The following is a 13,196-nucleotide window of genomic DNA, read 5'->3' as shown; positions in this document are numbered from 1 at the left end:
CCCCTAATAGTTAGTGGCCGCCATGACAAGAGATTATGGGTAAAAACATGTCATAAAACATGTTGGGACAATGGTGTATGTAAGAAAAAATAAAATAGTGAGCATGGGAATTTAATAATGAAAGGAACAAAAAAAAAAGAAAAAATGGTCTCATGCATGCCCATTGCCGTGAGTGTGGAGAAAGAAAGAAGAATTTTGTTCATCATTTTCATTTCCTTTGGGCTGAAAATTCTAAGGAAGAAGGAAGGAATTCTTGTTTCATGTTGGTTTGGAAGAGGTTTAGGAGGAGGTTTGGCCATACTTGTACCTAGATTAAGGTAAGTTTGATGTTTTGCCATGAGATTCATGTATATTTTAGTTGCTAGCTTGATGTTCTTGTTAGCCCATGGTTCAAATCTTTGTTATGTCATGGGAATGAAATTCGGCCAAAGTGAATATGGTGTTAATGCCATTGCATGCTAAATATCAAGCTTGATAATGATTCATGTGATGGTGGATTGGGGATTCTTAGATTTTCTTTTAGCATTTTTGAATGAGATACTAAGTTCTTTGTTTAACCATGACCAAATTGAAACGGTATGGTGTTGTGGTATTCGGCCATGTTATATCCATAAGTATGATTCATGCATGTTGCATGGTAAGTAAGATTTAAGCTTTGGATATGTGTGTATATTTGGATATAAGCCACTTGAGAATTCGGCCATTGCACCTACATGAATATATGTTTGCACATGATGAATTGGTATGACATGCATACTATTTTAAGGTGTCTATTTGCTTGTGATGTTGTTTCGGTTATGAAATAAATGAGAGATGTGTATAGAACTACAATATGTAATGCGTTAATTAGGAAAATGTATGCTGTTTTTTTTTGTGTAGTATTAAGTGTAAAATTTGCCTCCACATAGACATGCATATTCGGCCAAAGGAAGTAGATTGGTGTGCATGTATTCGGTTAGAGGCAACCATATTGAAGCCTTATCTTGGCTTAGATTGTTGACCAAATGGGTAATAAGTGAGGATGGTTGCCGAATATACAAACATACATATGCATGTGTAATTGAATTATGAATGTTTAGCAAGAGGGTTAAACTAGTTGATTTATTGATTAAGCTCAAGGAGTTAAAGAAGGAGAATCAAGCAAGGGAAAGACGAAGTTCATCGAGTAGCCGACTTGGACTGTTTTACCCAACACAAGGTAAGTCATTAAGCGTATATTTGGTGTTGATTTAAATGATCAATATATATATGCAAATGTGTTTAAATGAGTTGGTGTGTAAATGGAAATGTATGTGTATGGAATGATGCCATTGTTGAATGTATAAAGGCAGCAAAATACATAAGGTATTGGTCTCGGCACTAAGTGTGCGGGTATAAATGGATACGGTGACAAGATTGGCACTAAGTGTGCGGGTTTAAAATTGTACAGCACTAAGTGTGCGAGTTTGATTATATAGCACTAAGTGTGCGAGTTGAATACATATAGCACTAAGTGTGCGGATTCACTATATGCTCTTGCATTACAATTGGCACTGAGTGTGCGACATTATCGAGCTAATCCCGGATAGCGGATCGGGTAAGTACCTCGAGCTCATGACGAATAGAAAATATGTTCATGCTCGGGGTTGAATTTGGTAAGCCTTAAATCTATGTGGTGATTGAAATTGTATGATTGTGGTGGAAATGAGTTAGTGTGTGAAAATGCCTCAAATATCTTGTTGTGTAGAATATGAAATGTGGATGTATGACTTGGTATAGATTCGATATGGATGAGTACCTAGCCTCGTTTATTGTTTCATGTTGTAGTAACTTTATCGATGGATTGATGAATGCTTATGACTTACTGAGTTGTAAACTCACTCGGTGTTTTTCTTGTCACCCATTTTAGGTCTCTCGGACTCGTATTGTTTGCGTGATCGGGACCGTCGTTGAAGTCATCACACCGCTGAAATCTTGTGGTATTGTTTTTGTTGTTGAAGAACATTTGGCATGTATAGGCTATTATATTTTGTCGAATTGTGGGTTGTAAACTTTAAGCCATGTGAAAATGGCCTATGTGGTCGTCGAGTGGGATGCTAGAACCTATAGCCACGAGTCTAAGAAACTCAAATTTTGATAAGGTGGCCATAATTTGTGTCATGTATGATGGATGATTAAGGCCAAGGAAAAATTCATGAAATTGGCATAGTCTACTGCAGTAACTGTTGCGGACAGCAGCAGTGAGATGAGATTGAAAAATCACTAAAAATAGTAGAAGTAGAATTAAATAGTGAGTAAATTATGGAACTGAACCTTTATGAATCTATTTTTATATGGACGAAACGAAACGACCATATGAGCAGTATACTGAGAAATATTAAAGTTCTCGTGAGACAGGGCCAGAACGGTTTCTGGGTCCCTGTCGCGACTTTGGAAATTTACCATAAATTATCCAGAAAGAATTAGGAGTCATGCCTTATATGTACAGATTGAATTTTGAGTCTAGTTTCATTAGAAACAAACGGCACTAGTATTAAAGCCCTGTACAGAGAGATATTCAAGTTGTAACGCGCGAAGGTCAGAGCAGTCGATCCCTGTAACATGGGTGACTTTAACTAATAAACTGTACCAATTGGCCCAACCAAAAATTCTAAAAATAAATCCATGGATGGGTATATGAGTCTAAATTCAGGGAAAATTTACGAAACCAGTTTCCGAGTTTTGAAACTCGAGATATGATTTTTAAGGCGACGGTGACGCAGTTTTCCAGCCTGACTGGTAATGTCAAATTGGTTGGTATCTTGAGAGGATTTGGCCGTTAACCCCTCGTGTCCGACACCGGCGTCGGTCACGAGTTAGGGGTGTTACACAAAACATACCAATATTACTTTCAAGAATTCACCTAATTGATCACTTTCAAATATGCATTATTTGCCTAATGTTTAACATGTTAATTCAATCACAAATTCAATCATTTGCTACCTACATTCCCAATTCTCAATAAGGCATTCACAAAGCAAATATATATCACATAAAAAAAGGCCATTTACACATATAAACATATAACCAAGTATACCCAAATAAGCCAAATCACATGGCTATACACATAACCAAAACATACATCATTTACAAGCCAAATCAATTGGCTATATACATTACCAACTTATAGGCCATATAAACCACAACTCCTATACATTCCATATAACCAAATACACAAGTTCAAAAGTACCAAAATGATAGCTTGATAGTGTGATGAGATCTCCGACAACTCCCAATCCGAGCAAGCTTCGAAATCACTGTAAAACAAGGAAAAGTAAACACAGTAGGCTATAAAGCTTAGTAAGCTTATATGTCTAAGACACAACTTACCATTTAATCATAATTTAAGGAAATAAACATAGCATAATGTAATTTAATTTTAATCCCAAAAGCCTAACATATAGTCAATGAAAAGGTTAAGCATGATCTCACAATTCTCTTAGATTCAATCCTTATACAATTTATGAACATGCCTGTACCGATGCATATCTACCTCTTACTTTTTCATATCATCAATATACCCGTTGAACCATTTAGAATAATATCGGATACTCCAAAATCTCACATACTAAGTGCCAAAATATTGTTGAAACCACCTCAATCTCATATCTCTTATGCAAAGGCTCATCTTGAGGTATCATCGGGTCTGCTCACACGAGCTGAAGGTCAAGACATAGCTACACAGTGCTGCTCACGCAAGCTGATGAGAATCCACAACACATGTTGAAAAAATCAGCCACGAGTAGAACGTACGGACCAGCACCCAAAACACATAACCCTTAATGACATGTCATTTGTATCCTATCTATTCTTAAGGTTCAGCCGGGATTTAAACGTTGCTGAATCTTTGTCGAACAATTTTGTAAGGTCATATTCATTAACAATACAATTATAAAACATTTAAAATACAATTACATTAATACTTATTAACATACGAACTTACCTCGATCACAAAAACATCAGAACAGGATCGACTAGTCCAATACTTTATTTTTCCCCCAATCTAGATCCGTACGTTATTTTTCTTGATCTATTTAATCAAATTTAACTCATTTATTTATCATTCTATTCAATTTTACACTTTTCCCCCTAATATTTCAACTTCTTTACAATTTAGCCCCTAGCTCATAAAAATGCAAATTCATGCAATTGAGTGCACACCCATGCTAGTCGAATTTCACCTATACTTATAGCAACCCATATTTTTTATTATTTCACACATTTACCACAAAATTTATCACAGTTCTCAATTTAATCCCTAATTGACAATTTTATAAAAAAATCACTAACAAATCTTTCTAACAACAACCATTCATTTTCTATCATCAAATATCAAAACACATACATATTCATCAATGGTAAAACTCTAAACCTTTAACAGTTTTGCAAATTAGTTCTTGGGCTAGTTAGATTAAGTTACGACGACTCCAAAAACATAGAAATCATTAAAAATAAGACGAAAAATACTTACATGCAAGCAAAGATAGATGGCTGAATACTTCAAGCTATTCCCATGGTAGATGGCTGAATACTTCAAGCTATTCCCATTGATGTGATCCGGCTCGGGATTATGAGTTGAATTCACTTAGTTGCCCGATCGTCGTTCGAGAGAGTCGTTCGTGCTTCGGGTTTTTGAACTAGAAGTGAATGAAAAGATACGGGTAACTAAGTGAATTCGACTCATCATCCCGAGCCGGATCACATCATTTGGTATCAAAGCTTGTAAATTGAGAGGCGCTAACGTTCGTATCAAGATCGAACTAGGTTCGTTGTGAAAAAAAATTGAATTAAAAAAAAATTCAAGTTGTAATTTTTGTTCTCTCTCTTGTAATAGTGATATTGTGAAGTATTAAAAAAAAGACAAAAAAAACGAAAATTATAAAAAAAAAGTCAAGTGATCAAGTTCTTCTGTTGTTTATATTTTGACTCGATCGACAAAGTGTTCTTTTCATCAACTTTGCACCCCATTTCCAAAACGCCACACTACACCAAAGACTATTTTTCTTTTAGCCTACCCGTACACCGTGACATTCTAACCTTTGTAACCATCTTGAAACCGACCCCAAGGCACCAAGACAAGTCAAAAGAAACAAAATACGAGGTTACGAGAGTAAGCTTGAGTGGTAAAAGGCTAGAGCGAGTGAGATCATTTGAGTGGAGGTAAAAGCCAAACGAGTGTAAACACGAGCGGGAGTGACACCTTTTTTCTTCTTCTTTCCGAGCAAAATTGTGAGGTTTGTGGTGAGGTACTTAATTTTTTTTATTTTGTTTTGTGATCTAACATTTTCTTTTTAGCAACAAAAATCATGTCACGTGAAGAGTTCACCGAATCGGAATACCAATACTTGGTTCAAGAAATGCGAAGAATTTCAAGTCGTAAAACGGAACCAAGAACCCCACGGAGATATACCCCCGACTACTACCTGAAAAAAAGTTCCAATCGTGATTCCTTTTCGTCATCTACTTCGAGACAAAGAGATTCGTACTATGACTCATATTCATCAGCGAATTCGAGAAGTGACTTCGATCGAAAGTCCTTTTCATCAAGAAATTCGAGAAGACGAGAAGCTGATTATGATTTTGATTCGTTCCAAGATGGCATTCGAAGAGAAAGACATACTCCTACTAGATCTTCAAAGAAAACTTACTCGGAGTATTCTTCACGAATTTTTGATTGTGAATCATACGCAAATAGTTCTTCATCTTTTGAACAAGATTTGTATTCTCATCGTTCTTTTGTACATTCTTGTAAAGAGAAAATAAAGAAAAGAAAAGAAAAAGCAAAAGAAGAAAGATAAAATGAAATAAAAAGAAAAGAGAGGCAAAAGGCAAGTAAGAGAGAAAATGAGCGAATCTTGAGAGAACTTGAAAAAGCCTTTGAAAAAGCCTTTGAAAAATGAAAAAGAAAATGAGATTGAAAAAGAGAACGAAAAGAAATTTGAGAGTGAAAAAGAAGATGAAAAAGAAATCGAAACAAAAAAAACGAGTGATTCAGAAGAAAAAAAATCGAGTGAGAAAACAAGTGAGCAAGTGAGGATTATTTCTACTAACCCACCTGTTCGATCTTCTTGTGAATTAACGTTTCAGGTTCCTAGAAGTTTGTACGACCAATTTCATCTACATTACCTTCCAAACAAGAGGTGTTTTAGGTTGCTCGAAAAAGGTAAGTTCGCGAATGACTACCACCCACTTACAATTGAAGGTAAGAAAGGTAAGGATTCCTTATTTATTGATTCGAGGCCGTTTGAATACAAAGTTGCTCATATAGATTTTTATGGCCTTATTTTTTAAAATCTTCCATCTTTTGATTTGGTTAATTACTGTTCACATTTTAATGTTAACGATGTTGTTTCAAAAGATGTCATGAAGATTCCGTCTTATGACATGTTTTATAACGACAATTCTGTTGATTCTGTTGGATTGGTTTATCCTGTGCAAATTGTGAATGTGTGTGATAGCGTTTTTCACGTTTTGATTTGTTTGATTATAAAATTCTTTGAATTCATCTTTCGCTTAAACGTGCCTATTCAAATGATTTGTGATGGATTTGAATTTCTGAAAGGTCGCATGATCACAACTTCTTTGCTCGATATATGCGTTAAAAGATTTTTGCATGAAGTAATTGACCTGTTTGACTTTGTTCGTCAAGATAAATCTCTAAAATTTTGTGCGAGATTTCCATGCTTTAATCTATCTGTTCGAGTAGAAATTACGATGCAAGATTGTTCGAGTATTTGCATGTTTAAGTTTCCTTTGATTTACTTGCATTATAACATGTTACATCGTTTCTTTGGTGATAAAATGAATATGGTTGTTGTGCCAATTTTTCAAGTCTAATTGAACGAGTGAAATTTGAATCATGCGATGAGTTGATTATATTTTCCTTATTTAACATGTTGCTTGCTAAATCAAATGATCAAGTTCGTGTGTTCAAGCCTGGTATTTGCTACATGAATTCATTTTATGGTAACATTAAGCGCTTTGCATCATTTACATTCCAATTATGTTTGCTTAATGTTCAAACTTTTGATAAGAAGGTGAAATTCAATGATTTGGGTTTCAATTTTGATTCATTTATTAATCACCTTGTTTGGTCACATCTGAAATTTTCGTTTCATTTCGAGAAGGTAAGGTCAACCTATGTTTTTGGAATTCAATCAAATTTCCATGGTAACTTTCCTTTTCCATTTAAGTCCATAGCTTTCGATAATACTAACCATTCTTATTTTTGTGAATTCCACCCCTCGAGGAGCAAGACATGTCATGGTACGTCACCACCTAGTCAAATTTATCAGAGTAATAGGTTTGTCTTACATTATCTATCCAAAGAGAGTAGATTCATTTTGACCGAGAAAGGTAAACCCAGTCCTCAATTGTCTTCTCTTCATATTCGTCAAGGTAAGTCATCTAAAAATTTTCAAATATCTTTGCTCAATTCAATTGAAGTTGAAAATTCCATTGATTGGTTGTTTGGAAATTATTTATACTTTGATGTGATGGATTTTTCCTTTTGGCATTGTGATGATGTGATTATTACGTTGGAATTTGGAGACTCTCCTCATGTTGTTCAAAAACGAAAGGAAGAGTTAGCATACCTTTGGCCATGGCATACCTTGCATGAGAAAGACAAGGGACCAAATGAGTTACTATATTCGATTAAAGAAATTAAAATGTTTTGGATGAGGAATAATATGTTTAAGTGCCTACCATCATTTTCAACCAATTATCCCTTGATCCAACTTAGTTTTCATGTTTGTAACAATGGTCTAACGAAACTCTTTGATAAATTTACGTATGCTTGCTTTGTCCAATTGAGATTTTTGGCATATGTTCGATTGAATGAATATTTTTTGAACTATCGAACACATTTGAATTTGACTCCTTTGAGTTTCTTTTTACCGGCTGTGGTAAGAATTTTTCAGGTTTGTGTGACATCTTCCATCCCATTTGATCGAGGAAAACCATGCACGAGTCAAAGTTCTCCCATGGATAAACAGCTCGACTTGAGGACAAGTCGCCTAAAAGAGGGGGGAATGATATGAGCACGCATGAACTTTATATAGCAAGTCTGTCAAGCCGAGCAATGACATGTTGGCAAGTGATCCCACTGCTTCCATCTCCACGAGCTCCGCCCAGCTCAAATCCAGCTTATTTGAGCTCAATCCATCTTGTCTCGAGCTAAACCGGCTCACTCCTAGCTCACTTTCAACTCACGAGCTAAACCTTAGCTCAACTTCACTTAGGAGTTTAGCCTCGGCTCAACTTTAGCTCACGAGCTAAAGCTTAGCTCATTTTAGTTTAAACTTGGTTTTGTCTTTAATGCATTAAATAAAATTTGCACATATTTATTTAAGCATTAAACTTGTCTTATATTAATATTTGTTATTAATATGTCATAGTCATTACATAAATTGATTATGTTCACATAGTGAATTAATGCATGACATTAATGTGTTCACATCATGCCGAATTTATGAGTGTTCATGAGATATCTTAATGACTTGTTTCTTTCATGTAGGTACATCCCTTTGGACGGTACAATGTATGGATGAAGAAACATCTCTTTTGGGCATTCCACACTCATGAATGAAGAAGTATTAAATCTTTGGTGCATGTACGGCTAGATGCAAGGTTTCTACAAATTCATGCATGTGTCGAATGCATGTATGGACATTAAAGGGTAGTCCATGAATGGATCAAATGCATGGGATGATAGAATGCATGAATCGCTAAGTGCATGTATGGTGGTTGTCTCCTAACTTTCCAAGGCACTTATTCGCCAAGAAGTAGTCATCCACACTTTGAATTGACCTATAAGCTCCTACACATGCATGGATGGGTTCAAGAATGTCCAAAGGAAGGAATTAACTCAATAATTCAACACATTGATTGAATTAAGTGTATGCACAAAGGGGAGAACGAATTTACTAGGTTCATGCTGCCATTTATGAACCTACATGCTATTAAAGAGTTTAATTATGAGGATACATGTTCCATACAAGTGCATGAATGTCCCAAGGAGATGAATGCAACCTTTGGTGCACATACAAGTCACTTGAAGCCTCTCTTTATGATTAAGCATTCATGCACACACTTAGGGGAAAGAAAGTGTAACACCCCATACCCGATACCATTGCCAGAGTCGAACACGAGGTGTTAACGGACTTAATTCATTAATTAAACAGCTCATACAATTCATTTTAAAATTTCCAGACAAGCTGGCTAACTGCATCACAGTCGCTTTAAAAATCATATCTCGAGTTACGAAACTCGAAATCCAATTCCGTAAATTTTTCCTGAAACTAGACTCATATATATATCTACTAATTTTTTCTAGAATTTTGGTTGGGCCAATTAGTACAGTTTATTAGTTAAAGTCTCCCTGTTTCAGGGTTCAACTACTCTGACCTCTGTGTATTACAAATCAGATATCTCCTGTACAGAGCTTCAATGACTATGCCGTTTGTCTCTAATAAAACTAGACTCAATAAGGAATCTGTACATATAAAGCGTGATTTCTAATTATCTTTTTAAAATTTATGGTGAATTTCCAAAGTCAGAATAGGGGATCCAGAAATCGCTCTGGCCCTGTTTCACAAAAATTTAAACATCTCATAAAATATAGCTCATATACCTGTTTCGCTTATTCCATATGAAAATAGACTCATCAAGCTTTGATTCCATAACTTATTCATTATTTAATTCCATTTCTACTATTTTTAGTGATTTTTCAAACTCACGTCACTGCTGTTGTCTGAATCTATTTTATGGTAAATTTTACCTATTTCATGGTTTCCATGGATTAGCTAGCAATTTGACATACATAATACCAAATATGATCATGATTAGCCATTCCAATGGCTAATCATTACCAAGCATTTCTATTTCCATACCACTCAATAACCATATCATAAGACCATATATACAAAATGATTATAATGCTATACATGCCATACTCAAAATATACAAGCCATTATGCCAAGATGGTATACGGATAGTGTGAGCGTGCCTCAACCGCTTCCGGTTTCGAGCTGGCTTGTCAACACTACAAGGAATGAAAAGGAGGAGTAAGCATAAATGCTTAGTAAGCTCACATGCAAATAGCAAGTAACATAACCATATAAGCAAACATAAAACATCATTTGCATAATCATCACCAAGACATTCATATCACCTTTTCATTTATCATCTTACCATATTGTTGTTATATCGAGTTTTCAACCCGAGGGTTAAGTACATACCTGTTCAAAGTATCCATTTCACAACACTTACCAATACGTCCCTTTCATCTTGAGTATTCCTCCATTTGAGTAGAACTTTACCCGTTGAACACATCGAATATAATTCGGATACATGGATAACTTGCACATAAGTGCCACATATTCAATCAAGCAATCATGTAACCCGCCCATAAGCGAACTCGGACTCAACTCAACGAGCTCGGGCGTTCGCATCCATAAGTGAACTCGGACTCAACTCAACAAGTTCGGATGCCTAGTTACATCTCACGAACTCGGACTCAACTCAACGAGTTCGGACATTCGCATCCATAAGTGAACTCGGACTCAACTCAACGAGTTCGGATGCTCAACCATCCTAGTGACATGTCACTTGTATCCTCATCTATTCCTAAGGTTCAAACGGGCTTTTCCTCTAACACTTATCCTTGCCGTCTTCCGTAGAATGCAAATCAATACTCAGTAACAATTATATTTAACAAGTAGTTCACATAATTTGCATATTATTTGAAATTAACCACAAAGCATACATTTCATAATAAAATTCAGCATAACATATAATTAACATCAATAACTTAAAATAACCATTATGCTACATTATTTACACATGAACTTACCTCGTATGCGAAAATGGCTATTTTACCATTTCGTCCACAACTTGGTATTTTCCCATTTTAGCCCAAATTTCAGTTTTCCTTGCTCTATCATTTAAAATATAGTCTAATTAGGACTCACATTATTCAAATTGACCCAAAATCATATTTTGGAAAAATTACAATTTTGCCCCTAAACTTTTGCATATTTACACTTTTTCCCCAAAGCTCGTAAATTAAAATTCAGCCTATTTTCTTATGTTTTATGACATGCTGATCATTTTTCCTTCTATGGCAACATCAAATTCTCACTCTAACATGTACTTATGACTATTAGGTATTTTTACCGATTAAGCCCTTTTGCTCGTTTTCACTTAAAACCGAGTAGCACAAGTTGTCTAACATAATTTAAAACCTCCCATTCTATCATAAAACACCAAAATACACAAATTTCACCTATGGGTATTTTTCCAAATATAAACCCTAGGTTAAATTATTGCTAGCATAAGCTAAATCGAGCTCTAGGGACTCCAAAACGTAAAAATCATTAAAACGAGGCTAGAACGGACTTACAATCGAGCTTGGAAGCTTGAAAACCCTAGCCATGGTTTCTCCTTGCTATATTCGGCCATGGGGTTGAAGATGAGCAAAATTGGCTTTTAATCTTGTATTTTAATTCATTTTACCCTAAATGACCAAAATGCCCTTACTACTAAACTTTCCAAAATTCCATCCATGTCCAATTTTGTCCATAGACTTAGAAATTGGTAAAATTACTCTTTAAGGACCTCTAATTAATAATCTAATTCAATTTTATGCAAAATACTTCTAGAGCACAAGTTTTGCAATTTATTCAATTTAGTCCCAAATTGCAAATTAAGCACTTTATGCATAAAATTTCTTCACTAAATTTTCACACAATCATGCAATCATATCATAGACCTTAAAATAATCATAAAATAATTATTTCTATCTCGGATTTTGTGGTCACGAAACCACTATTCCGACTAGGCCCAAAATCGAGGATATTACAACTCTCCCCTTCGAGGATTTTCGTCCCGAAAATCTTACCGAAAAAGTGGTCTTCACTTTTAATCTCATATTTGGTGTCAAGAACTTGCACTTAGACTGTACCTCCAATACATCTCTTCAATTTCTCATATGATCTAAAAGCTTACGCCTCAACTCTCAACTGTTCTTAAATTTTCAACCCTTCTTAATTTCCCATGATATCATGACATAAAACCCGGATCTCAACTTGATTTAATGGAGACCGAATTCCAAGAAATCCAACAATCAAAGAGACACGAAATTCCATGAATCGATGAGTAGGAATTCATTCAATACAGATGTGATTTATAGATCTCGCCAAACATTTAACAATAGGATACATCACATTTTCCTCTTTCCGCCATAGAAATAATTCTGATATGGCCTCAAGAATAGTCCTTCTCATTTCCATCCCAATATCAACATTGACAAGGATAATTTTGATAGATCCCAATGCTCGGCTTTAACCCCTTTAACAACTCCGATTTTATGTAACATCGGATGCTCTAAACTATCACATTACCTCACCGTCTTGAAACACATCACAATTCATACAACAATACATTCTTGAAAGTCGAAGTCATTGCTCAATGTAGACTAGTCTAGTTCGACGCCTTGGTTACCAATATTCTCATCTATCCGAACTCTGTCAACATGTAATAAACTTTTAGCTTTCACAAGATGGAAACCTTATCATTCAGTAGTGACTTAAACTAATATTCAACTCTTTCTAATAAATATACACTTCTCGCTCAAACTATTTACTCTTTTATACGCACAAAATGAAATTCTATTATCGACTTGGGAAAATAATCCCGACATAATTGTCACATGAAATCTTTCAAATAAATAATTTACCATACCGACTAAAACTCGCGCTTTTATCACCTATGCCTTTCTCGATGTCAAATCCTTACATAGAAATTAGAAAAATCCCAATACTAAAATCACCACATTACCAAGATCAAATTAGAAGTATAGTCATATTTGACATGATTATCACGAGTGAAGAACGACTTGAACATGAGTCATAATTGACAAATTATGGAACAAAGATAACAAGAAAACCGAATAAAGAAATCCAAGATAGAGAAACCCAGAATAAAGAAATCCAGAATAAAGAGATCCAGGATAAAGAAACCCAAGATACGATACTATGCCGGAGAATCGAAAACCAAATTCATAGAGAAAATACGAGAATACCTCGATAATTCTTCAAAGAAAGAAAGTCCAAAAGAAAACATCATTTAATCCCATGAAATCAAATATAACAAGATCAATATATCTTCCCATACAT

Source organism: Gossypium arboreum, chromosome 6, assembly GCF_025698485.1.
Source record: "Gossypium arboreum isolate Shixiya-1 chromosome 6, ASM2569848v2, whole genome shotgun sequence".
In the NCBI taxonomy this organism is placed as follows: domain Eukaryota; kingdom Viridiplantae; phylum Streptophyta; class Magnoliopsida; order Malvales; family Malvaceae; genus Gossypium; species Gossypium arboreum.
Note: the sequence above shows the minus strand (reverse complement) of the source record.